The 23,044-nt window shown below is 39.3% G+C and overlaps 1 non-coding gene across 1 annotated transcript; it reads right to left on the reverse strand.

Annotated features, from left to right (window-relative positions):
- Nucleotides 1-22,648: 22,648 nt before the first annotated feature.
- On the reverse strand, nt 22,649-22,752 carry LOC112714254 (small nucleolar RNA R71). The gene has a single exon (XR_003159198.1). It is a non-coding gene; the product is annotated as a small nucleolar RNA R71 (small nucleolar RNA).
- Nucleotides 22,753-23,044: the final 292 nt, after the last annotated feature.

Here is a 23,044-nt window from a genome sequence, read left to right on the forward strand (position 1 = left end):
CATCAAGGTTCAGGAATCTGGTTGCCCAGTAGGCCTTGTGTTCCAATTCCACTGGCAAGTGACATGCCTTTCCATACACAAGCTGGTATGGAGAGGTCCCTATAGGGGTCTTGAATGCTGTTCTGTATGCCCACAGAGCATCATCCAAGCTTCTTGCCCAATCCCTTCTACGGTTAATTACAGTCCGTTCCAGGATTCTTTTGAGTTCTCTATTTGAGACTTCAGCTTGCCCATTAGTCTGTGGATGGTATGGAGTAGCTACCCTGTGGCTAACTCCATAACAAACCAAAGCAGAGTAAAGCTGTTTATTGCAGAAATGAGTGCCCCCATCACTGATTAATACTCTAGGGGTACCAAATCTGCTGAAGATGTGTTTCTGGAGGAATTTTAACACTGTTTTAGTGTCATTAGTAGGTGTTGCAATAGCTTCCACCCATTTGGATACATAATCCACTGCCACCAGAATATAAGTGTTTGAGTATGATGGTGGGAAAGGTCCCATGAAGTCAATACCCCATACATCAAACAACTCAATCTCCAAGATCCCTTGTTGAGGCATGGCATAACTGTGAGGTAGGTTGCCAGATCTTTGGCAACTGTCACAATTAAGTACAAATGCTCGGGAATCTTTATAGAGAGTAGGCCAGTAGAAACCACATTGGAGGACTCTTGTGGCTGTTCGCTCACTTCCAAAATGTCCTCCATATTGTGATCCATGGCAGTGCCATAGAATCTTCTGCGCTTCTTCCTTAGGCACACATCTACGGATTACTCCGTCTGCACATCTCTTGAAGAGATATAGTTCATCCCAAAGATAGTACTTTGCATCTGTAATCAATTTCTTTGATTGCAGCCTACTGTACTCTTTGGGTATAAATCTCACTGCCTTGTAGTTTGCAATATCTGCAAACCATGGCACTTCCTGAATGGCAAAGAGTTGCTCATCCGGAAAGGTTTCAGAGATCGCAGTAAGAGGGAGGGACGCCCCTTCTACTGGCTCTATTCGGGACAAGTGATCTGCTACTTGATTCTCTGTCCCTTTTCTGTCTCTTATTTCTATATCAAACTCTTGCAGAAGCAACACCCATCTGATGAGTCTGGGTTTTGAATCCTGCTTTGTGAGTAGATATTTAAGAGCAGCATGATCAGTGTACACAATCACTTTTGATCCTACTAAATAGGATCTGAATTTGTCAATGGCGTAAACCACTGCAAGTAGCTCTTTTTCTGTGGTTGTGTAATTCTTCTGTGCGTCATTTAGAACACGGCTGGCATAGTGAATGACGTGCAGAAGCTTGTCATGCCTCTGTCCCAATACTGCACCAATGGCATGGTCACTGGCATCACACATCAATTCAAATGGTAATGTCCAGTCTGGTGCAGAAATGATTGGTGCTATGACCAATTTAGCTTTCAGAGTCTCAAATGCCTGCAAACACTCTTTATCAAAGACAAATGGTGTGTCAGCAGCTAGTAGGTTGCTCAGAGGTTTGGCAATTTTTGAAAAATCCTTTATAAACCTCCTATAGAATCCTGCATGCCCCAGAAAGCTTCTGATTGCCTTAACATTGGTAGGTGGTGGTAATTTTTCAATTACCTCTACCTTAGCTTGATCCACCTCTATTCCCTTGTTCGAGATTTTGTGCCCAAGGACAATTCCTTCAGTCACCATAAAGTGACATTTTTCCCAGTTTAAAACCAGGTTAGTCTCTTGGCATCTCTTTAGAACAAGTGCTAGATGGTCAAGGCAGGAGCTGAATGAGTCTCCAAATACTGAAAAGTCATCCATGAAGACTTCCAGAAATTTTTCCACTATATCAGAGAAAATTGAGAGCATGTACCTCTGAAAGGTTGCAGGTGCATTGCACAGACCAAATGGCATCCTTCTGTATGCAAATACTCAAGATGGACATGTGAATGCCGTTTTCTCTTGATCTTTTGGATCTACTACAATTTGATTATAACCTGAATATCCATCCAGGAAGCAGTAGTATTCATGACCTGCTAGTCTTTCTAGCATCTGGTCTATGAATGGTAAAGGAAAATGATCCTTTCTGGTGGCTGTATTGAGCCTTCTATAATCAATACACATACGCCACCCTGTAACTGTTCTTGTAGGAACCAGTTCATTTTTTTCATTATGAACTACTGTCATGCCTCCCTTCTTAGGGACGACTTGGACAGGGCTTACCCATGGGTTGTCAGATATAGGATAAATAATCCCAGCCTCTAGTAATTTAGTGACTTCCTTCTGCACCACTTCCTTCATGGCTGGATTCAGCCGCCTTTGTGGTTGGACCACTGGTTTGGCGTCACCCTCCAATAGGATCTTGTGCATGCATCTGGCTGGGCTAATGCCCTTGAGATCACTGATGGACCACCCAAGAGCTGTCTTGTGTGTCCTTAGCACTTGAATTAGTGCTTCCTCTTCCTGTGGCTCTAAGGTAGAGCTTATGATTACAGGGAAGGTATCACCTTCTCCCAGAAATGCATATTTCAGGGATGGTGGTAATGGTTTGAGCTCAGGTTTTGGAGGTTTCTCCTCTTCCTGAGGGATTTTCAGAGGTTCTATTATTTTCTCTGATTCCTCCAAATCAGGCTGAACATCTTTAAAGATGTCCTCTAGCTCTGATTCAAGACTCTCAGCCATATTGACCTCTCTTACCAGAGAGTCAATAATATCAACACTCATGCAGTCATTTGGGGTGTCTGGATGTTGCATGGCTTTGACAACATTCAACTTGAACTCCTCCTCATTGACTCTCAAGGTTACTTCCCCTTTTTGGACGTCAATGAGGGTTCGGCCAGCTACTAGGAAAGGTCTTCCTAGAATGAGAGTTGCACTCTTGTGCTCCTCCATTTCCAGCACCACAAAGTCAGTAGGAAAGGCAAATGGCCCTACCTTGCCAATCATGTCTTCAATCACGCCTGATGGGTATTTAATGGAACCATCAGCAAGTTGAAGACATATCCTGGTTGGTTTGATTTCTTCAGTCAAACCAAGCTTTCTGATAGTAGATGAAGGTATTAGGTTGATACTTGCCCCAAGATCACATAAAGCTTGCTTGGTACAAGTACCCTCTAATGTGCATCGTATCATAAAGCTCCCGGGATCTTTAAGCTTCTCAGGTAAGCTTTTCAGAATGACTGCACTGCATTCTTCAGTGAGGTAAACTTTTTCAGTCTCCCTCCAATCCTTCTTATGACTTAAGATCTCTTTCATGAACTTAGCATAAGAAGGTATTTGCTCAAGTGCTTCTGCAAACGGAATCTTTATTTCAAGAGTCCTGAGATAGTCTACAAAGCGAGCAAATTGCTTATCCTGTTTCGCTTGGCGGAGTTTTTGAGGATAAGGCATTTTGGCTTTGTATTCCTCAACCTTAGTTGCTGCAGGTTTATTACCTGTAGAAGTGGGTTGGGAAGCCTTTTTAGAAGGGTTGTTATCAGCACTTGTATGTGACTGATCTCCCACTGGCGTTTGAATGCCAGGGGTGGAAACTGGAGTGGCGTTAGACGCCATCTCCTTATCTGTTACTGGCATCTGAATGCCAGAACTATGCTTCCCTTGGGCGTTCAACGCCGGATTCATGCTTGTTTCTGGCGTTGAACACTAGGAATGAGCATGGTCTGGGCGTTCAACGCCAGCATTATTCCTCTCTGGGCTCTAATTATCCTCAGAGGGATTTTGAGTAGCCATTGGTGCAGAAATCCACTTCTGGGGCCCACTTGGTGTGTGCTGGGGCTGAGACTAAAGCTATCCACGTGCTGAGGCTTTTCTTGGAGTTGAACTCCAAGTTATAACATGTTTTGGGCGTTCAACTCCGGATCATGACGTGTTTCTGGCGTTTAACTCCAGACAGCAGCATGTACTTGGCGTTCAACGCCAAGTTACGTCATTTATCTTCACGCAAAGTATGGACTATTATATATTGCTGAAAAGCCCTGGATGTCTACTTTCCAACGCCGTTGAGAGCACGCCAATTGGACTCCTGTGGCTCCAAAAAATCCATTCCGAGTGCAGGGAGGTTAGGATCCAACAACATCAGCAGTCCTTTTTCAGCCTAACTCAGATTTTTGCTCAGCTCCCTCAATTTCAGCCAGAAATTACCTGAAATCATAGAAAAACACACAAACTCATAGTAAAGTCCAGAAATATGATTTTTGCCTAAAAACTAATAATATTCTACTAAAAACTAATTAAAACATGCTAAAATCTACATGAAATTACCCCTAAAAAGCGTATAAAATATCCGCTCATCAGCCGACCACGTAGGTCGGGCAACAGATTTTTGCGCTTTTTCTAGCATAAGTCAATGCGTATCATAGAAAATTGTAATGGAGTAAATAGAAAAAGACATTATTATTGATGAAGTGTAATTTACAAAAATTCTTTTCTACCAGGGGATAACTTTCTTGCCCCTAGTCCCCGCTTTGATGCCTTGTTAAAACCCCCTTTAGGAAACCCCTTCTCGGGAAAAAAACCTTGAAGTCGGAAAAAAGAGTACATCAGGGAGCGAGGTGTGCTTTTAGCTATAATATCTTTTCAAGTTACATGCGTGCCACAATCTTGGGAGTTTGGCTCTGTTTAAGTCAGACACTTTGTAATAACCTTTCCCTAAGACTTTAGAGATCTTGTAAGGTCCCCTCTAGTTTTCAGCGAGTTTTCCTTCGCCCGACTTGTTTACCCCGATATCATTTCTTATCAGGTCCAAGTCATTTGTAGGGAAGTTTCTTCATACGACCTTTTTATTATATCTGGCCGACGTCCTTTGCTTCAGTGCTGCTTCTCTTATCTGGACTTGTTCTCGGACTTCTGGGAGAAGTTCAAGTTCTTCTTTTTGGGCTTGAACATTCCTGACTTCATCATAAAATCTTACCCTTGGACTTTGTTCATTGATCTCTACTGGGATCATGGTTTCTACTCCGTAAACAAGTCGGAAGAGTGTTTCTCCAGTCGTGGAATGAGGTATTGTTCGGTAAGCCCATAGTACTTATGGGAGCTCTTCTGCCCAAGGTCCCTTTGCATCTTGTAGCCTTTTCTTTAACCCAGTTAATATGACTTTATTGGCTGCTTCAGCTTGTCCATTAGCTTGGAGATGTTCTACCGATGTTAACTGGTGCTTGTTCTTCATACTTGCTACTAAATTCCTACATATAGAGTCGGTGAATTGTGTGCCATTATCTGTGGTAATGGAGTGAGGAACTCCAAATCGAGTAACGATAGTCTTGTACAGGAATTTTTTACTTCTCAAAGCTGTGATAGTAGCTAGTGGTTTTGCTTCTATCTACTTAGTAAAGTAATCCACTCCCATAATTAGGTACTTAACCTATCTAGGGGCTTGGGGAAAATGTCCAAGTAGGTCCAACCCCCCATTTCACAAAAGGCCATGGAACGGTTACGCTAATGAGCTCTTCAAAGGGAGCAATATGGAAATTGGCATGCATCTGGAAAGGCAGACACTTCTTGACAAAGTTGGTCACATCCTTTTGTAAGGTTGGCCAGAAGAATCCAGCTCAGATCACCTTTCTAGCTAGAGATCGGGCTCTGAGACGGTTTCCATAGATGCCATTATGTACTTCCCCCAAGACTTCTTCAGTTCTACAAGTCGGAACACATTTCAACAAAGGTGTGGATACTCCCCTTCTATAAAGGACATTCTGTACCAAAGTGTAGTTTTGTGCTTCCCTCCAAATTCTCTTGGCTTCCTTCTGTTCCTCGGGAAGGATGTTGAATTTTAAATATTTGATAAAGGGAGTCATTTATACGACGTTTAAACCAGAAATAGGCAGAACGTCCGATTTATTATCTACCTTGATAACGGAGGGCTCCTTGAGAGTTTCTTGTATTAGGCTTCTGTTATTTCCCTTGGTTTGGTACTTGCCAATTTAGAAAGAGCGTCTGCTCTGCTATTAAGTTCCCAAGTTATGTGTCGGACCTCAGTATCACTGAATTGTTGAAGATGCTCAACCGTTTTTTTCTAGGTATATCTTTATATTAGAATCCTTCGCTTGGTACTCTCCATTGATTTGTGAGGTTACTATCTGAGAGTCACTGTAGACTATTACTTTAGTTGCCCCAACTTCTTTGGCCAGTTTCAGTCCTACAATCAAGGCTTCGTACTCTACCTGGTTGTTGGAAGCGAGAAACTCAAATGTCAAGGAAATTTCTGTTTGAGTTCATTTTTTACCAGTATTATGCTCGCTTCACTTTCAACATTATTGGAAGACCCATCTACATAGTGTTCCGAGGGTTACCTGAAACTGAAGGTTGATCTCAGACGAGATCTTCTGTACTGGTCGGCATTGCTGTGTCTGATATAGTAGAGTTGGAGATGTTGTTGATCCTTGATCACCAGAGGGTGGTGGTACCTGCAAAAGACTCCGATGCTTAAGTTAGCACGTGCTTTAGGTAGGATTTTGTGTAGAATCAAAGTATGAGTTATACCTGGGTGCTCCAGTGTATTTATAGTGGTGTGGAGTGACCTTTCTTGAGATAAGTTAGTTATCTTATCTTATCTTTGAGTGAAGTCATCTTATCTTTTAAGCCAGCCGCTTTATCTTTTTAGGCTTAGACGCCATTAGAGTGGGTTACGTCCTTCTGTTTGGGCCTGTTTGGGCCTCTATGGTGATTTTGGCCGAGCTCTTTAGAAAAAGGTCGGTCGTTTCTGTCTTTATTCACGTCGGTTTGCCTAACTTGACCCATGGTATGAACAGTGCTCCTGCTCGAGCTCGATCTTTCTCTTGAGGTCGTGTCTTTAGACTTTGACCCCTTTGAGGAAGTTGTGCTCGAGCATTTGCCTTTTGGTCGATCTCTTGTATAACTCCTGTTGGGATTGCTTCTTTGAATGCAGAGCGTTTTTAAATGTAGCACGCGTTGCGCTTTTTTGGGAATGTGTGAGGGCTTTAAAGGTTCGCTTAATTTCCCTTTGCCATTTCTTTTTCCCTATTTGTGTTTTATTTTGAAAATTGAAAAAAAAAGGTTCTTGCTTTTCAGTTTCTTTGCTTTTATTCATTTCATTTGCTCTGTGAAAACCTCCTTCTTCATTCGTCCTTTGCTTTTGCCAGAAAGAGGAAGCCTCCTTCGTTCTGTTCCTTCTACTTTCGTTTCTTCCTGGGAAAGATCACCATTTTGCCACAGTTTTGCCCCAAGCTTTTTCTTCTTTGAAGCTTCGGTGCTTTTGTCGGATCATTCACGCCTCTTTGCTACGCCTTCACCGTTAGTTCTCATCTTGCTGGTTGGTGCTTGACGATCGAAAATTCTCACACGGTCTAGAATTTTACAAATAAAAGCTCTCGTTGAAAGTATAGCTTCTAAACCAACGACAATCCTTTCGTACAAAAACTTGGTTGTCACAAGTAACAAACCCCTAATAAAATTGATAACCGAAGTATTCAAACCTCGGGTCGTCTCTCAAGGAATTGCAGGGAGGTGTGTTATTATTGGTTATGAGAAAAGTATCTTTTTGGGTTTTTAAAGGGTTTGAACAAGGAATGTAAATGACAAGGAAGTAAACTAATTATCATGAAAACCCTTGCAAGGTATAAGAACTGGTCGTCCTATCCTAGTTATCCTTATCAATTGTGATGAGAATTGGCTTTTACTCCCACTTGGTCAACCTCTAACTATGAAGGTATGTTAAGTGGATAAATCAATTTGATTCCTCAGGTCCTAGTCAATTCCTAAGAAAAGACTAGAGTTAGGAGAATTCAAATCAATCAGAAAAGAATTCCAATTTTCAATCAACAAGGAGTTTGATAATTCAAGTGTCTCTAATTACTCAACACAAGCTAAGAATGTAAAAAGCTAAATTAAAATCATAAATATGAAATACCTCAAATTGCATTAAATAAAGAAATCAAATCTAACATGAGAATTCATAAACCAAGTAGCAACATCAAATAATCAACAAGGGAAAATCAATAAACTAGAGTACTAGAAGAATTATAAGTAGAAGAGAAATCCTAATCCTAAAACATAAGAGAGAGAGGAGAGCCTCTCTCTCTAGAACCTACATCTAAACCTAAAAATTGTGAATGAGAAGTTGTGTGATTCCGAGCAGACTCAGCCAAGTCGGCAATCAGTTGCGATGCTTCATCCGTGGTCTTGTACTTTTTCAGAGAACCATTGCTCGCACCATCTAATGTAGTCTTGTCCTGAGGTTTCATGCCTTGTGAGAAGTAGCTGATCAACACTAACTTGTCAATCATGTGGTGGGGGCACGCGTCTAGGAGATTGTTGAAGCGCTCCCAATACTCGTAAAGAGTCTCTGATTCGCCTTGAATAATCATTGAAATTTCTTTCCTCAGTCTATCAATAACTTCAGCTGGAAAGTATTTTTCTAGGAATTCTCTTCTAAGCGTGTCTAAGTTAGTAACAACTGCTTCAGGTTGAGTATAATATCATTCCCTCGCCTTTCCCTCAAGAGAAAATGGAAAGGCGGCCAGCAGAATAGAAGTCTCAGTTGCACCATTACGCCTGATAATAGAACAGGCTGTTTGAAAATCTATGAGATGCTTGAGAGGCTCTTGAGCAGGTAAGCCATGAAACTTCGGCAGTAGATTGATTAGTACAGTCTTCAGTTTAATATCTGCACCCAGATTTGGATGACGTGCTTGGAAAGGTGGTAGTGTGAAGTCCGGAGCTCCTGCTTTCTGAAGAGTAATCCTCCTGGGAGCCGCAATGTTCTCTGTCCGTAATTCAACCAAATCAGTAAAAAGGGAGCTTGTTTCTTCCTTAAATGATGTTTCAGATTTGTCCTCAGATAGGACTAACCGACGTCGAGCTTGCCTTATACATGAAATAGTTCTTTCAATTTCAGGGTCAAATGCGGGTAAGCTCGGATCAGGTAGCGAACACTTCATTCAATGAAAGAAACATACAGCTCATAGTAGCAAAGTAAAATAAAATGTAAATAAATAAACTCCAACCAATAAATTAGCACACTGTTGCAACTCCCCGGCAACGGCGCCATTTTGACGATCGGAAATTCTCGCGCAGTCTAGAATTTTACAAGTAAAAGCTCTCATTGAAATTATAGCTTCTAAACCAACAAAAATCCTTTCGTACAAAAACTTGGTTGTCACAAGTAACAAACCCCTAATAAAATTGATAACCGAAGTATTCAAACCTCGTGTTGTCTCTCAAGGAATTGCAGGGAGGTGTGTTATTATTGGTTATGAGAAAAGTATCTTTTTGGGTTTTTGAAGGGTTTGAACAAGGAATGTAAATGACAAGGAAGTAAATTAATTATCATGAAAACCCTTGCAAGGTATAAGAACTGGTCGTCCTATCTTAGTTATCCTTATCAATTGTGATGAGAATTGGCTTTTGGTCCCACTTGGTCAACCTCTAACTATGAAGGTATGTTAAGTGGATATATCAAGTTGATTCCTCAGGTCCTAGTCAATTCCTAAGAAAAGACTAGAGCTAGGGGAATTTAAATCAATCAGCAAAGAATTCCAATTTTCAATCAACAAGGAGTTTGATAACTCAAGTGTCTCCAATTACTCAACACAAGCTAAGAATGTAAAAAGCTAAATTAAAATCATAAATATGAAATACTTCAATTTGCATTAAATAAATAAATCAAATCTAACATGGAGTTTATAAAAAAATAAAAGAGAAACTAAATTAAAAGAACATTAAACCTGGAATTGAAAAGAAGAAGAAATCCTAATCCTAAAACCTAAAAGAGAGGAGAGAGCCTCTCTCTCTAGAGAACTATATCTAAAACCTAAAAATTGTGAATGAGAAGTTGTGTATGTTGAATGAATGGATTCCCCTACTCTGTAGCCTCTCATCTGTGTTTTCTGGGCCGAAAAGTGGGTAAAAAATTTGACCAAAATCGCTCCCCAGCGATTTCTGCAGGTCGCGCATGTCACGCGTGCGTGCCAGGTGCACGCGCGCGTCGATTGTGCTTTTTTCTTGATGCGCATCCGCGCCAGGTGCGCATGCGCGTTGATGTGTGGTTGCGCCGATGTGTGCGTGCGTGCCAGGTGCGCGCCCGCACCGTTCCTCGCTGGTCAGCTTCTTTATTTCCTTGCGTTCCTTCTATTTTTGCAAGCTTCCTTTCTATCCTCTAAGCCATTCCGGCCCTATAAAGCTTGAAAACACTTAACGCATATATCAAGGCATCGAATGGTAACAAGAGAGGATTAAACATAGCCAAATTAACACCAAGGAAGCATGTTTTCAATCATAGCACAAAATCAGGAAGGAAAATGTAAAACATGCAAATTCAATGAATAAGTGTGAGATTAGTGGATAAAATCCACTCAATTAAGCACAAGATGTACCCCGAAATAGTGGTGCATCAGTGCTTATACGCTTTCTACTTTTGTTTGTTTACTGTTCTTATCGCTTCTTGCATGCTTTCTCTTTACGACGTTTTGGTCTTTGTTGAACTATTGATAGAAAAGGTTGAAACTTTCTTGATGATTCTCTGGTGGTCTGTTTCCCTAATTATGGTCTTTTCCGTTTGTCTTGCTTAAAATGGTTGATCTTTCTTGTATTGAGAAGGTTAGGGTTGGTTAAGGCACAGATTTGGCGTCTAGTTCCTTTTTTTGGATTCTTGCTCTGTTTTTGCCTCGAAAGGGTGCCCCTAGACTTTAGTGTTGGTCCTGCTCTTTCTGCGAGTCCTGGGTTTTCCCTTTCGTTGCCATATCTGACACTTGCTGATTGCTTCTTTTGGCATTTTCTTATTGTCCGAGTTGTTTGGTAGTGACCGTTTTTTCTTTTTCTTACTGTAGGGATAGCTGGCCTATATCTTCACGAAAAAATATTGTCGAGATGTCTTGGAAAGTTCCTGTTGGTATGACCGATTGGCTGGATTTGATCATTTTAATGTGTGTGACCGTAGCTGATCCCGAGTACTGTGTAAGGCTTAAGAGGTTCCATAGGATTTGTAGTGATAGGGACGAGGAGAAGAATTATGAGTTGGTGTCGCTTGACCCTGAGGAGAGGGTTTGTGTTCCTTCCTTAACTCAAGGAGAACAGCCCTTTTTCTATGCTTATGACTACTTTTTTAGTCAGCTGAATATCACCATCCCTTTTACCTCTTTCGAGACTGACGAACGGATTATTGCTAGTAAAGAATTCACAAAAATAATCACGTTGTTAGTATAGTTTCTAAACCAACAAGAATCCTTTCGTACAAAAACTTGTTTTTTTCACTAAAGCAAACCCAATAAAAATAAACCTAAGTATTTAAACCTCGGGTCGTCTCTCAAGGAATTGTAGGGAGGAGTGTTATTATTGGTTATGGGTTTTTCCAAGAATTTTTAGAGTGAGGAATGATAAAATTATTAACTATAAATTAAAGCAATGAAAATAAACGAGAGGTTTATGTAATTAATTTAAAAAGCCTTGACTAGGAGAAGACTAATTGGAAGTTCTATCCTTGTTGGATTTCCTAAGATTAATAATAATAGGTTGTTGTTTCTAGTTGGTTAACCCTCAACGAATGAAGGAAAGTCAAGTTAAGAGCCTACTTCTATTCACAAGTCCTAATCCTCTCCCTTGGAAAGGATTAGCGTTGCAACTAGAGAGCTAGCCAACAAACTCCAATTATTATTTAACTCTGGAGTCTTCCAACTCAAGGGTCTCCAAATATTAATAAACTCCAAACTCAAGTTGAAATCTACCTGGTTAACATGAATGCCATTTTCATAAATCATAAAAGAAGTGAAAAGGGAACATGGAAATTAAAATTAAATGGAAGCAATTAAACAAATAATAAGATTAAATTGAAAGATACTCTTTGTATTAATAAATTAAAGGAACATTGAACCTGGAATCGAGAAGAAGTCCTAAATCCTAAATCCTAAAACCTAGAGAGAGGAGAGAGCCTCCCTCTCTAGAATCTACATCTAAAACCTAAAATTAAGAATAATGGTGAGTGAATGAGAAGTTGTGTGTTGAATGAATGATTCGCCCACTATGTAGCCTCTAATCTGTGTTTTCTGGGCCAAAAACTGGGTTAAAAATAGCCCAGAAATCACCTCCAGCGATTTCTACAGTGACAGTACGTCGCGCATGTCGCGCGTACGCGCCAGGTGCGCGTGCGCGCCGATGGACTTTTGGCCAATGTGCGCGTGCGTGTGCTTTGCGCGTGCGCATCCTTAAACGCTAGGTCAATTATGGCAAATTATATATCATTGTGAAGCCCCGGATGTTAGCTTTTCAACACAACTGGAAGCACCTCATATGATCGATTGAGTGCGAATAGGTCAGGGCTGACAGCCTTGTAGTTCCTTTAATTTCTTGTATTCCTTCCACTTTTGCATGCTTCCTTTCCATCCTCTTAGCCATTCCTATCCTGTAATCTCTAAAAACACTTAACACCCATATCAAGGCATCGAATGGTAATAAGAGAGGATTAAACATAGCTAAATTAAGACCAAGAAAACATGTTTTCAATCATAGCACAAAATTAGGAAGGAAAATGTAAAACATGCGAATTCAATGAATAAATGTGAGATTAGTGGATAAAATCCACTCAATTAAGCACAAGATGTACCACGAATGAGTGGTGCATCAAATCTCCCAACACTTAAACATTAGCATGTCCTCATGCTAAGCTCAAGAGAAACAATAAGAGTGAAGAGGAATGGTGGAAAATATGAAATGCAACCTATCTATATGAATGCAACTACATGCAAAATGTTTCTACCTACTTGGTTAAAAGTAAATAAATCTTTTAAGAACACATATAAACTGGATTTCACTAATTCAAATCACAAAAACGAAGTACAAATAGACTTGCAGAAGAAAATAGTTCATGAAAGCAGGGAACAAAGAATCGAGCATCGAACCCTCACTGGAAGTGTATACACTCTAATCGCTCAAGTGTTTAAGGTTTGATTCTCTCAATTCTCTACTAATCTTGTCTTCTAAGGCTTACTCTTCATCTAACAATCAATAAAGAATTAATATACAGATACACATATTAAGAGGTCTTTTAAGGGTTGTAATGGGGTTAGGGTCAAGGTAGGATTGTATTTGGTCAAGTGGACTAAAATCTGTCCTTAATTAACCTAAACTTCTCACCTAACTTAGGACAATCCATCTAATCATAATATAAAATCTAACTACCCATTAACTATGTTTTGCCACATATTCATGCATCCCAGTTTTAGTACAACTCATATGCATTGATATTATTACTTAACTTGGTGCATTTTGTCCCCTTTTTATTATTTGCTCTCTTTTTTTTCTTTTCTTTTTCTCATTTTTTTATTTTCATTTCTCTTTTCTTTTCTTATGTTTTTCTCAATGCATATGATTAAAGTATTGCATGCATAAACATCTGCTTAACATTCTTGTTCATATTCTCTCAAGACTACACAACACCCAATTCTCAAACCAAATATTTCCAAACCTAATTTCTCCACACTTAATTCGTGAGCACTCTCACTAGTCTAAGCTAACCAAGGATTCAAATTAGGGACATTATAGTTTTTTTCTTAGAGTTAGTGATGTGGTAAAGTAAAGAATAAATGGGGTAAAATAGGCTCAAGATTGGTTTGCAAGGGATAATGAAAGGGTAAGGCCATATGGGTATGTAAGCTCAGAGAAACAAAGGCCTCAATCATATAAGTATATGCATACATTAAACCATGGAAATATAGAATCAAGCAAGATATAGATCACAATTTTAGAGAGAACAACACACACCAAGACAAAATATTGGTTGATAAAATGCAACCAATCAAATAGGCTCAAAATCTCACTGGTTTTGTGTGTTCGAGCTCTAAAACCATGTTCCAAAATAAAATTTCTTCAAACAAGTTTAACAAAATTTTAATTCAAATTAGTGAAATGCTATAAAAAAATTTCTTGAAAAAGAAAATATTACTTCAACAAAGTAATTGGTAAAATATGCACAAAATGTAACAAACATGCAATCAAATAAGCAAATGCAACAAGGAACTAACAGAGGAAATCTCTATTGGTGTTGAGAAGGAACTAACTAACCCGCGGAAGTCGGCATTGACCTCCCCACACTTAAAGATTGCACCGTCCTCGGTGCATGCAGAGATCTACAAGTGGACGGGTGGCTCCAACTGATGCTTTTCTCCAAAGATTCTAGAGCAGACTTGTTTATTGCTCCAGTTAGAAACTTTTCCTTTTTCCTCTTGGTGGCCATCCTTAAAGAAGAGAAAAAGGAAGGGGAAGATCCCACAAGCAAAGAGATGAAAAGAAATAAAATATATGTGGGCTAGTGCCAAATAATAAGGTTTTCAACTTCATGGTAGCTACAACATGTAAGTGAAAAAATAAAAGAAGCATAGGGCATGGCAACTAAATAGCAAACAAGTCAAGGAGCACCCAAAATAATGTAAGAAATATGAAACAGTTGAGTAAGAAAATTTTTAACACCAATGTGAGAACAACAAATATAGAAAAGGAAGGGAGAAGAAACAATGAAATTAAAATGCCATGAATGTGAGTATGCAAATGTAAAATAGAAGAAAAGAAAGGGAAGAAGGATGGGGGGGAGAAGAAAGTGAGAATGTAAGACGAAAGAGGTAAGGAGAAAGAAGTAAGAAGACGGAACTAGGCAGTGCATGCGACGCGCACGTAGTACGCGTGGGTCGCGCAAAAGTGAAGGGACGCGTAAGTGTCCAGTGCGCGGACGTGTGATCGAGGTGGTGCCTCTAGCACGAATCCAGCGCGAGACCAGCACAACTTTCGGCAAAAAGAGGGTTTTACGCTGATTCTCCCAGCCACGAGGACGGGCCAAGGCCGCAGACGCGTGGGTCGCCAAAAGTGGAAACGGCATGCACACGTACCGTACTCATGTGCGTGGACTGGATTGTGCCTAAGGCACATTTTTTGCCCAGCTCCCATGCCACTCTCTGTTCAATCTAACCCAAATCGCATCCATAAGGGATACGGACGCGCATTAGACGCCGACGCGTCAATCCCCTCTTTTTTTATAAATGCAGAATGCATGTGAATATGCAGAATGAATGAATTAATGAACACTAATAAAAATAAACAAAATAAAACTAAGAATGAAAATGGACGATCATACCATGGTGGGTTCTCTCCCACCCAGCACTTTTAGTTAAAGTCCTTAAGTTGGACATTTGGTGAGCACTTTGTCAGGGCGACTTATGCTTGTATTGATCCAGGAATCCCCACCAATATTTGCAATTCCAATAGCCTCCAGGATCCCAAACTAGGCACATACCACCTTCAAGTAAGTCAAAGCAAGTGACAAGGCCCCAGTAGTGTTGATTGCTAGAATGAATTCTGGGGTCCCAAACCTGCTTTTGCACCCGTCTTTGTGTTGATCACCATTGTTCCAACCAGGTGGCAAGCAATCTGAATTCTCACTGAAGTGGCCAAACAACTTCCTAGACCCATTCAATCGAGCTCTACACCAACCTTCGCATTTCAACTTGGAGCATACAACCATATTGAACCTTGCATGACAACTCCAATAATTAACCATCTTCCTCTTACTCTTAATGCCACAAAGAGCTCTAAGCTTATCATCTGTCTCTAGTAGCCCATATTTAATTGGGAAAGTAAAGGTTAAGGATAAGAATTTTACCCACTTGAATGTTGTATTGGATGGTAATGGCTTTGGGGGAGGTGTTTCTGATGATCTTGCAAGCTCCACTCCCTTGTTTCTTCCTTGACAATTTCCACCTGTTTGCAAGCTTCTTCAAATTCAACCTCTTCCTCTTGGTAGCTTTCTTCCAACTCAATCTCTTCTTCATTGCTTACCAAGGGCATGGGAGGTTATGCCTCTTCTTCTTTGATCTCCATCTCTTGATTAACCTCTTCAAAGTCTTCAACCATGATATGCCTTGGAGGTTGTACACCCTTCTCAACATCAACATTAGACACCTTGGAAGGAGGCTCTATAATTGGACTTTCCCATGGAGGTTCCGCATATCCTAGGTCTTCAACCACTTCCTCCTCTTCAATACTTACTACTTCGTCCAGTTGTTTTAGTATAAAATCGTACTCCTTCTAAATGATTTCCTTTCCATGACAACTTTCTTTAGCTACCCCTTCATCTTCAAGGGTCTCTCCTACCTCCACATTTTGGGCCTCCTCTTGCTCCTCTGGAAATAAAGCTTCGTGTAACCGATGCATTACGACTCTAAGGCGATCCCTTCTCTCTTGTTCCATGTCACTAGCATAATTGGGATCGTGTTGCTCTTGGGTTGATGGATATGAGTATTCTTGCACAGAAGGTGGTGGTGTAGTGAAGCTTGAGGGTTGAATATTGGAGGTAGAGGGTTGGTCCATGCGAGATATAAGATTTTGGAGTTTAGAGGTGAGACCAATGAGAGAGGTAAGTGTGTTCTCCATGGAGGTTTGGGGTGGATAGGAGGGTTTATTTGTTGGGAGAAAGGGATCATAATACAGAGGTGGTTTTTCTTGATAAGGATATGGAGATGGTGTATATTGAGGTAGTGGTTCTATGTATGGTTCATATGGTGGTTGGTATGGTGGATAAGGATTAGGGTTGATGCATGAAAACTTGTCTCTCAACAAATTTCCCTTCGGCAAGTATACCGAATTGTCGTCAAGTAAAAACTCACAATAGAGTGAGGTCGAATCCCACAGGGATTGATTGGTCAAGCAACTTTAGTTGGAAGAGTATGCTAGTTGAGCTAAACAGAGTATATTTTGAGAATTGTAGAAAATTAAATGGCAGGATAGTAAATAGCAGAAAATAAAGTGCAGAATCTTAAATGGGGAATCGGGGAGATGGGGAATTTATTGGGCTCAGGAGATGTTGTATTCTCTGGATCAAATTCATTTTCATCTCTTCCTCAATCAAAGCATCTATTGATCTCCTTGGCAATCTTAAGAGATTGGGTTCCAATTCCTTGGCAACCCAATCTCTCTAAGCTTGAACAATTGCCCAATTCCTTGATTTAATTGCTCATGGGAAGAGATGAAGTATGGTCACTGATTATACCACATGTATTTCCAAATCAAAGTGTTGGGAGGATTACATGTCACTATATCCGCCCAGACCCCAATTTGGTCCAACATGAAAAAGCATTTCTAGCATGATCTCTTCATCCCTTTTCCAAGGCTCAACGGAGATCCAATTATAGAGAGTTTCTTTTCCAAGACAACTAACCAATTAAATTAAGATTGAAAGCTTTCTAGTAAATCAAGAGAAAAGAAAGAAGAAGAAAAATGAAAACTATAATTGATCCATCAAATTACAACAGAGCACCCTAACCCAATGAAAGGGGTTTAGTTGTTCATAGCTCTAGAAATGGAAAATGGCAGAAAGGAATACATGCTTAGCTAGAAAATGCAGAAAAGTAAATATACAGATGGTAGTTCTCAAAAATGCCAAGCTTCTCTATAGTTCAAAACTACTCCTATATATACTACTCTTCTTGATCTTCTAGTGAGTTCTTCAAGTCTTGGATGTTGGCCTGAGATCTTGAGTTGAAGCAGTTAGAATCTTCAGTGGGCTCAGCTTGCAGAAAAGTGTGAGTTAGGCATGAGCGTTAGTGATGTTAACGTTAAGTGAGAATGTGAGTTCGAGAACGTTAGTGGCAATCACCTTTTTCACTAACGTTCCAACCCCAAAATAGTCCACGTTAACTTCAACGTTAGTGGCATTAACGTGACCACTAACGTTGCCTTATGATCCTTCGCAAGCGTTATTGGGAATCACCTTTTCCAATAACGTTGCCTTGTGCCCCTCTTTCCCTACGTTAGAGTTCACGTTAGTATAACTAACGTGACTCTTAACGTGGGCATGCCTATCTTCGAGAGCGTTAGTGACACTTACCTTTGTCACTAACGCTCCAAACGCCCCTCCTCCCCACGTTAGAGTTCACGTTAACTAGGTTAACGTGGCCACTAACGTGGTACTGAATGCCATCTCCAACGTTAGTGACAAAGGTGAGTGACACTAACGTTGGCTCATCAATCTTAACTCCACGTTAACTTTCACGTTAGTGGTCTTAACGTGACCACTAATGTGAGCAATGCTAGCTTGATCCAACGTTAGTGACAAAGGTGAGTGTCACTAACGTTGGTGGTGTTCACGTTAGTGGTGTTCACGTTTACCACTAACGCTGGAGCTCTCTTTATCTCCATGTTAACTACCACGTTAATGTAGTTAACGTGGCAATTAATGTGGGCTTATGATGGCTTCGCGGGCATTATTGTCGACCACCTTTCTCATTAACGTTGCAAGCTCGTCCCCATTCCACGTTAATGGTCACGTTAATTAGATTAACGTGGCTACTAACGTGGTTCTTCCTTGCTTCCTTTGTCCTAAAATCAAGCAAATAAAGTGCATCAAAGCTCTAGCCCAAGTCATGAGATTATGCATCATCAATGTATCATTCAATCCTTGCAAAATCTTCATGAAATAATGTAAAATTCACAATAGTTGCTTGAATCAAGGTGTAAGTGTATTTTCAACCAAAACTTGCCTTATTCACTAAGAAAATGCATGAAACTACCCTAAAACAGTAGAGAAAAGGTCAGCGAAACTGGCCTAGATGCCCTGGCATCAAGGGTCATATGAAGGTGAATGGTGAAAAGGGGCTTGTGTGTAGGGTTGAGGGCTATGTTGAGGAGGGGGTCCATAGGCATTTGGTGGTGATTGTTGATAATCAAAAGGGTGTTCACCATAGCCATTATCTTGGTAAGCCTCTTGGAAGGGCTCTTGGTCATAGTATGTTGGTGGAGGTTGTTGCCAAGAGGGTTGATTAAATCCTTGTGGCTCTTCCCATCTTTGGTTGTCCCAACCTTGATGCATGTTCTCATTGTAATCTCCTCTTCCTGCAACATAATTGGAACCAAACTCATAGCCAAAGGAGTGAGAATTCATAGTAGCAAATTGATGAGCGGGTAATTTATACGCTTTTTGGCATTGTTTTTAGGTAGTTTTTAGTAAGTTCAAGCTACTTAGAGAGATGTTTTCATTAGTTTTTATGTTAAATTCACATTTCTGGACTTTACTATGAGTTTGTGTGTTTTTCTATGATTTTAGGTAATTTTTCGCTGAAATTGAGGGACTTGAGCAAAACTCTGATAGGAGGCTGACAAAGGACTGCTGATACTGTTGGAATCTGACCTCCTTGCACTCGAAATGAATTTTCTGGAACTACAGGACTCCAAATGGGCGTTCTTAATGGCATTGGAAAGTAGACATCCAGAGCTTTCTAGCAATATATAATAGTCCATACTTTATTCGGGAATTGACGACGTAAACTGGCGCTCAACGCCAGTTCCATGTTGCTGGCTGGAGTAAAACGCCAGAAACACGTCACGACCCGGAGTTGAACGCCCAAAACACGTTACAACTTGGCGTTCAACTCCAAAAGAAGCCTCAGCTCGTGGATAGATCAAGCTCAGCCCAAACACACACCAAGTGGGCCTCGAAAGTGGATTTATGCATCAATTACTTACTCATGTAAACCCTAGTAGCTAGTCTGATATAAATAGGATAAATTACTATTGTATTAGACATCTTTGGTCTCAGTTTTATTTTATTCTTCATCTGAGGAGACTATTGATCACGTTTTAGGGGGGGCTGGCCATTCGGCCATGCCTGAACCTTTCACTTATGTATTTTCAACGGTGGAGTTTCTACACACCATAGAATAAGGGTGTGGAGCTCTGCTGTACCTCAAGTTTCAATGCAATTACTATTATTTTCTATCCAATTCGAATTATTCCTATTCTAAGATATTCGTTGCACTTCAACTTGATAAATGTGATGATCCGTGACACTCATCATCATTCTCACCTATGAACGCGCGTGATTGACAACCACTTCCGTTCTACCCTAGACCGGGCGCATATCTCTTGGATTCCTTAATCAGAATCTTCGTGGTATAAGCTAGAATTGATGGCGGCATTCATGGGAATCCGGAAGGTCTAACCTTGTCTGTGGTATTCCGAGTAGGATTCCGGAATTGAATGACTGTGACGAGCTTCAAACTCCTGAAGGCTGGGCGTTAGTGACAGACGCAAAAGAATCAAGGGATTCTACTCCAACCTGATTGAGAACCGACAGATGATTAGCCGTGCTGTGACAGAGCATTTGGACCTTTTTCACTGAGAGGATGGGATGTAGCCATTGACAATGGTGATGCCCTACATACAGCTTGCCATAGAAGAGAGTGATAAAATTGGATAAAAGCAGTAGGAAAGCAGAGATTCAGGAGGAGCACAGCATCTCCATACGCCTATCTGAAATCCCATCATTAGATTACATGAGTAACTTTATCTTTATTTTATGTTTAATTACTATTATTTGATTTTCCAAATTCCATAATTTATTTAAATCTGCCTGACTGAGATTTACAAGATGGCCATAGCTTGCTTCATACCAACAATCTCTGTGGAATCGACCCTTACTCACGTAAGGTTTATTACTTGGACGACCCAGTACACTTGCTGGTTAGTTGAACGGAGTTGTGTCCACACATAGCAAAGAGCCATTATAATTATTCCATACAACAATAAAGAGTACAACATTGATGATCACAATTTCGTCCACCAAGTTTTTGGCACCGTTGGCGGGGATTGTTCGAGTATGGACAACTGATGGTTCATCTTGTTGCTCAGATTAGGTAATTTTCTTTTTATTTTCTTTTCAAAAAAGTTTTCAAAAATCTTTCAAAAATTTTTCTTTATTGTCGTTTTCTTAAAATATAATTTTCGAAAAAAATAATAAAAATACAAAAAAATCATAAAATCATAAAAATAAAAAATATTTTGTGTTTCTTGTTCAAGTCTTGAGTCAACTTTTAAGTTTGGTGTCAATTGCATGCTTTAAAAAATTTTTCTTGCATTTTTCGAAAATTCATGCATTCATGGTGTTCTTCATGATCTTCAAGTTGTTCTTGACAAGTCTTCTTATTTGATCTTGATGTTTTCTTGTTTTGTGTTGTTTGTTGTTTTTCATATGCATTTTTGTTTGTTTGTTAGAGTCCATGCATTAAAGATTTCTAAGTTTGGTGTCTTGCATGTTTTCTTTGCATCAAAAATCTTTCAAAATTATGTTCTTGATGTTCATCATGATCTTCATAGTGTTCTTGGTGTTCATGTTGACATTCATAGTGTCCTTGCATGCATTCTTTGTTTTGATCCATAAAGAAAAGAGAAAAACACAAAAATGACGTTTTTAATTTTTCTCTCACCTCATTATAAATTCAAAAATAAAAAAATATCTTTTCCTTATTTTTCTCCAAATTTTCAAAAATTTGAGTTGACTTAGTCAAAAAATTTTAAAATTAGTTGTTTCTTACAAGTCAAGTCAAATTTTCAATTTTAAAAATCTTATCTTTTCAAAATCTTTTTCAAAAATCATATCTTTTCAACTTTATCTTTTTTTTTTCGAAAACTTTCAAAAAAAAATATTTTTCAAAATTTTTCGAAATCTTTTTCTTATCTTTTACATCATATTTTCGAAAATATAATCAATAATTAATGTTTTGATTCAAAAATTTGAAGTTTGTTACTTTCTTGTTAAGAAAGGTTCAATCTTTAAATTCAAGAATCTTATCTTTTAATCAATTTTAATTTTAAAAATTAAATCTTTTTCAAAATATCTTTTTCTTAAAAATCTTATCTTTTTATCTTATCTTTTTATCTTATCTTTTTATCATATCTTTTTCAAAATTTTATTTTTTCAAAAATTTGATTTCAAAATATCTTATCTAAATCTTCTGATCTTTTCAAATTTGATTTTAATATCTTTTTCAACTAACTATTTGACTTCTGTTTGTTTCTTATCTTTTTCAAAACCAACTAACTACCTATCCCTCTCTAATTTTCGAAAATACCTCTCTCTTTTTCAAAAATTCTTTTTAATTGTTTTAAATTCTAATTTTAATTATATCTTATCTTTAATTTTCGAAAATCACTAACCACTTTTTCAAAATTATTTTCGAAATTCTCTATCTCTCCTTCTTCTATTTATTTATTTATTTACGAACACTTCTCTTCACCTCTCTTCATCTCAGATCACCACCTCTATCCTTACCCATTCTTCTTCACTACTCTGCCCTTTTTTCTTCTACTAACATAAAAGAATCTCTATACTTTGACATAGAGGATTCCTCTTTCTTTTCTTGTTCTCTTCTTCCCTATATGAGCAGGAACAAGGAAAAAGACACTCTTGTTAAAGCTGATCCAGAACTTGAAAGGACTCTGAAGAGGAAACTAAGAGAAGCTAAACTACAACAATCCAGAGGCAACCTTTCTGAAATTTTTGAACAAGAGAAGGAGATGGCAGCCGAACCCAACAACAATAATGCAAGGAGAATGCTTGGTGACTTCACAAAACCAACGTCCAAATTTGATAGAAGAAGCATCTCCATTCCTGCCATTGGAGCCAACAATTTTGAGCTTAAGCCTCAACTAGTTGCTTTAATGCAACAGAATTGCAAGTTTTATGGACTTCCATCTGAAGATCCTTACCAGTTTTTAACTGAGTTCTTGCAGATTTGTGAGACTGTTAAGACAAATGGAATAGATCCTGAAGTCTACAGGCTCATGCTTTTCCCTTTTGCTGTAATAGACAAAGCTAGAACATGGTTGGACTCACAACCTAAAGATAGCCTGGACTCCTGGGATAAGCTGGTCACGTCCTTCTTGGATAAATTCTTTCTTCTTCAAAAGATGATCAAGCTTAGAGTGGATGTTCAGACCTTCAAGCAAAAAGATGGTGAATCCCTCTATGAAGCTTGGGAAAGATACAAGTAGATGACAAAAAAGTGTCCTTCTGACATGTTTTCAGAATGGACCATATTAGATATATTCTATTATGGTCTATCTGAATTTTCTAAGATGTCATTGGACCATTCTGCAGGTGGATCTATTCACCTAAAGAAAACGCCTGAAGAGGCTCAAGAACTTATTGACATGGTTGCAAATAACCAATTCATGTACACTTCTGAGAGGAATTCCGTGAATAGTGGGACGCCTCAGAGGAAGGGAGTTCTTGAAATTGATACTCTGAATGCCATATTGGCTCAGAACAAAGTGTTGACTCAGCAAGTCAACATGATCTCTTAAAGTCTG

The sequence above is a fragment of the Arachis hypogaea genome, chromosome 1 (assembly GCF_003086295.3).
Source record: "Arachis hypogaea cultivar Tifrunner chromosome 1, arahy.Tifrunner.gnm2.J5K5, whole genome shotgun sequence".
In the NCBI taxonomy this organism is placed as follows: domain Eukaryota; kingdom Viridiplantae; phylum Streptophyta; class Magnoliopsida; order Fabales; family Fabaceae; genus Arachis; species Arachis hypogaea.